Below are 5,000 nucleotides of genomic sequence, written 5' to 3'. Positions count from 1 at the left end.
GTGTGTGTGCATGCATGTGTGTGTGTGTGCGTGCATGCATGAGTGTGTGTGTGTGTGTGCGTGCATGTGTGCAGCCATTGTTGAAGTTTCAAAGCTGTGTGTGGGTGTGTGCATGCATGTGTGTGTGTGTGTGTGTGTGTGTGTGGTTGCGGGTGGGGTTCTAGCACATTCCTAATTGCAACAAACGACTTGGGGAGATTCTAGTGTAAAGGACGTGAATGGTTTCTCTGTTCGACGGGGGTCGCCGCGAAAACGTCCATCGTTTCATGGCGCCGCTACACCGGCGCCGGAAGAGGCCTCCTCGTCGGTGCAACCCAGGGTTGTCAGCTCATATCACGTAGTAGAAGAGCCCAATATGAGAGCTACGTCACTCAGCCACCGCTCCCAGACACCATCCGGATGTGGCCCACTTCAGGCACTGGCGGCCTTCTTCTGGCCCTGACAACATGGATGTGAGCCTGAAGTGGCCCACATGTATAACAGCAAATATGGCCCAAATATGCAAATCAAATGTGGGCCTTTTTTGGGCAAAGACGCGGTGCTCTGGGCAACACGTGATCCAGATGTGACCCTGAAGTGGCCCCGTGTGGTAAAAGGTGAATATGGCCCAGATATCACAAAACAAATATGGTGCCACCTTTAGCAAATATGTGGCATTGCTATGGCTCGGTTCTGGCCCAGATCCGGCAAACAGGAGCGGACCGGCCAAGTGCCGTCATTCCCTCATTCGGTGTTTGGGCCGGATGGAAAGTGTCAGGTGTGGGACGGGTCCGGGCCACGGCGATTTTGCCATCCGGGCTTAATTAAAAGAACTATCTCACACAGATTAAAACGACGCTTGTAAAGGGCGGGGCAGAATGTGAACGAGCTAGGCTCTGGTACGTCCTCCGCCACGACTCGTCTCATCACGGTCAGGCACAACGTGCCGTTAATAGCCGTCCGATAATTGGACGCGACATGTAAACAAACCGAAACAATGTATTTACTGGAAGTGAGAGTTGAGTCCGGTGACCTGCCACTTCATTTTAACTGTCCGGATCGGGGATCTTTGGCTCGATGTTCCCGGGAATCGCACAGGAAATTGCAGAGAGGTTGTGTGAAATCGGCGTGTGTGCACAGCGAGCAAACCTTTCCACAGGAAACCAAGCCGCAGCCCTCAAAGTTGGACACAGAAAGTGTAATAAAGAAATAAATCATGTCAGATAAGCTACGGACAGCTGTATGCAGAAGCACATCAAACGTGTCCTCACTGACGCTTCCTCCTGGGAGCCGTTCTAGTGCGGTGAGAAACGTTTCCTTTGTTTGCATGAGCGTTCTAGATCTGAGTTCTGGAGCGCTAGATTTGATGAGATTACGTCTGTTAGAAATGAAAGGGGGCGTCCGGGTAGCGGTCGGGCGTCCCTACGGACACAATCGGCCGTGTCTGCGGGTGGGAAGCCGGATGTGGGTGTGTGTCCTGGTTGCTGCACTAGCGCCTCCTCTGGTCGGTCGGGGCGCCTGTTCGGGGGGGGGAGGGGGAACTGGGGGGGAATAGCGTGATCCTCCCATGTGCTACGTCCCCCTGGCGAAACTCCTCAACCCCAGACAGCACCGGATGTGGGCCACTTCAGGCAGTGATGCGGCACTGACGGCCTTCTTCTGGCCCTGACAACATGGATGGGAGCCTGAAGTGACCCACATGGATAACAACAAATGTGGCCCAAATATGCCAAATCACATGTGGGCCTTTTGTTGGCAAAGATGCGGTGCTCTGGGCAACACGTGATCTGGATGTGACCCTGAAGTGGCCCGTGGGGTAAATGGTGAATATGGCCCAAATATCACAAAACAAATATGGCCACCTTTGGCAAACATGTGGCACATGTGGCATTGCTATGGCTCGGTTCTGGCCCAGATCTGGCAAAGAGGTGAAAAGAAGCGGCTGGCGACTCCACATGCATGGGAGGAGGCATGTGGTAGTCTGCAGACCTCCCCGGATCGGCAGACGGGGTGGAGCAGCGACCAGGACGGGGTGGGGTAATCGGCCGGATACAGCCGAGGAGAAAAAAGGGGGGAAAATGCCCCCAAAATTAAAAAAAAAAAAGCCCGGTCTGTGTGCACGCACTTGCGCCTCCTGTCACGTCCTGCCCAAACCAACTAGCATGCTGTATTCCAGTCAACCCCCGCACACACGGGTGCAAACGAACTCGGCCTATTGCGTAATCTCTCACCCGCTGCTGTGACCTGGAGGGTGCGTGGCCTCCTTTAACCGGGTGGAGCCCACCACACAAACAGCGCTTTTATGTCCGCCACCGCCCTGGGAGGCCGAGTAACACGAGCTGTCGGAAGAGACGAGCCCGTCCGGCCTGGTGTTGTCTCAGGTCAGCGGGAAAGGAGGAACCTGAGAGATGGTGCACGCCGAACAGGGGGGTGCAGGTGGACCCCCACAGGTACGAAGGGCTTTCTTCACAGATTAGCCGCGCCCTCGCAGGAGCAGGTCAATGTTGAGGACCTTTCTTCTTTTTTTCATCTTCATTGTTTCTTTTTAAGGTATGCTTACAGAGGTAAGAAGGAAAAATGAAAGAAAATATGATAAAAGCTGAATAGAGCCTGCAGGGAGGAACAGGACGTAGTCCTGCTCAGACAACATTACTACTACATTACGTGTTTCTTGATTTCTACACGAACCATCCCCCGAAGCCTTTTGCAAAATATTCCTCCCTCATTTTTAGCCCACATATCTACATCACTAGGATATCCTCTATGACAGTGTTTCTCAACCCAGTCCTCAAGGACCCCCTACCCTGCAGATTTTCATTGTAACCCTGCATAGGGAGCCCTGCCCGACCAATCATCTCGCAGCACTTAATTATGCAAGGTGTGCAACGTCTGACAAAATTCATTGCTGATTGGTTGAATAACTACAAACAGGCACCTATTCAGGGTTGCAAAGAAAACATGCAGGATAGGGGGTCCTTGAGGAGTGGGTTGAGAAACACTGATCTATGATGATCAGCCATTTTGTGTGCAGTCTAGAGCGTCGGTAGTCTTGAGCCACCGTTCTTAGTGATACTGCAGCCTTCTCTGCAGCAGCGAGCTGAGAACCCTGACAAGTACTGGTCTTGTATATGCACAGTTCTTTCCATGCACCGGTCAGCCAAAACATTAAAACCACCTTCCTAATATTGTGCAGGTCCCCCTCGTGCTCTGGCCCGTCAAGGCATTGGGGTCCACATTCCTCTGAAGGTGTCCTCCGGTATCTGACACCAAGACGTTAGCAGCAGATCCTTTAAGTCCTGTAGGTTGCGAGGTGGGGCCTCCATGGAGCGGACTTGTTTTTCCACCACATCCCACAGACGCTCAACCGGGTTGAGATCTGGGGAATTTGGAGGCCAGGGCAACACCTTGAACTCTTTGACACGTTCCTCAAACCATTCCCGGACAATGTGTGTAGTGTGGCAGGGAGCATTAACCTGCTGGAAGAGGCCGCCGCCATCAGGGAATACCGACGCCATGAAGGGGCGGACCTGGTCTGCAACGATGTTTAGGGAGGTGGTACATGTCAAAGTAACATCCGCATGAAGGCCGGGACCCAAGGTTTCCCAGCAGAACACTGCCCAGAGCATCACACTGCCTCGCCGGCTTGTCTTCTTCCCATAGTGCATCCTGGTGCCATCTCTTCCCCAGGTCAGCGACACTCACACATCCAACCGTCCACGGGATGTACAAGAAAACGAGATTCGTCAGACCAGGCCGCCTTCTTCCATTGCTCCAAGGTCCAGTTCTGGTGCTCATGTGCTCATTGTAGGTGCTTTCGGTGGTGGACGGGGGTCATCGGCCACTCTGACTGGTCTGCGGTCAGTGTGCTGTGTGTTCTGACACCTGTCTATCATAGCCATCATGAACTTTTTCAGCAATTTGAGCTACAGTAGCTCTCCTGTGGGATCGGACCAGACGGGCTAGCCTTCGCTCCCCACACACATACATGAGCCTGGGGCACCCGTGACCTTGTCGCCGGTTCACCGGTTGCCCTTCCTTGGAACCACTTTTGGTAAGTACTGACCACTGCATACCGGGAACACCCCACAAGACCTGATATTTTGGAGATGCCCCGACCCAGTCGTCTAGCCGTCACAATTTGGCCCTCGTCCAAGTCGCTCAGATCCTTACGCTTGCCCATTTTTCTTGCTTCCAACACATCAACAAGACAGGACCGGAGGGATTTCATATCCCAGTTCCTCCCACAGAACAGAGTTGAATATTCATTTGTTTGCTTTTAAATTCAGGTGTGGAGTAACGCACTGGATTCTTCCAAACAAATCCTCTCCGTCTCTGTGGCTGCGTCGTGGTCTGGTGTATTTTCCACACATCACACCACATCTTTTCTGGGATCTCTTCATTCAGCTCTCGTTCCCGTTTAGCCCCAAGATGTAATGCCGAATCCTTTCTGGACTCAAACCGGAGTCTGGGAACAGTATTACAGCATGCTTGTACAAATACGATAGGATGTATTTTGTCCTCGTTTTCTTGATTTTTCTCAATAGTCCCTAAAATAGTCTCTACACTATAATAGTCCCTAAAATTGTCCCTTTTCTCAATATAATAGTCCCTAAAATATAATAGTCCCTAAAATAGTCTCTAAAATAGTCTCTATAATATAATCGTCCCTAAAATAGTCTCTAAAATAGTGTCTATAACAGACCCTAAAATTGTCCCTTTTCTCAAGATAATAGTCCCTAAAATAGTCTCTATAATAGTCCCTAAAATGGTCCCTTTTCTCAATATAATAGTCCCTATAATATAATAGTCCTAAAATAGTCTCTAAAATAGTCTCTATAATATAATAGTCCCTAAAATAGTCTCTAAAATAGTGTCTATAACAGACCCTAAAACGGTCCCTTTTCTCAATATAATAGTCCCTAAAATAGTCTCTACAATATAATAGTCCCTAAAATGGTCCCTTTTCTCAATATAATAGTCCCTAAATAGTCCCTATAATATAATAGTCCCTAAAATAGTCT

The sequence above is a fragment of the Lampris incognitus genome, chromosome 11, assembly GCF_029633865.1.
Source record: "Lampris incognitus isolate fLamInc1 chromosome 11, fLamInc1.hap2, whole genome shotgun sequence".
Lineage (NCBI taxonomy): Eukaryota > Metazoa > Chordata > Actinopteri > Lampriformes > Lampridae > Lampris > Lampris incognitus.
Note: the sequence above shows the minus strand (reverse complement) of the source record.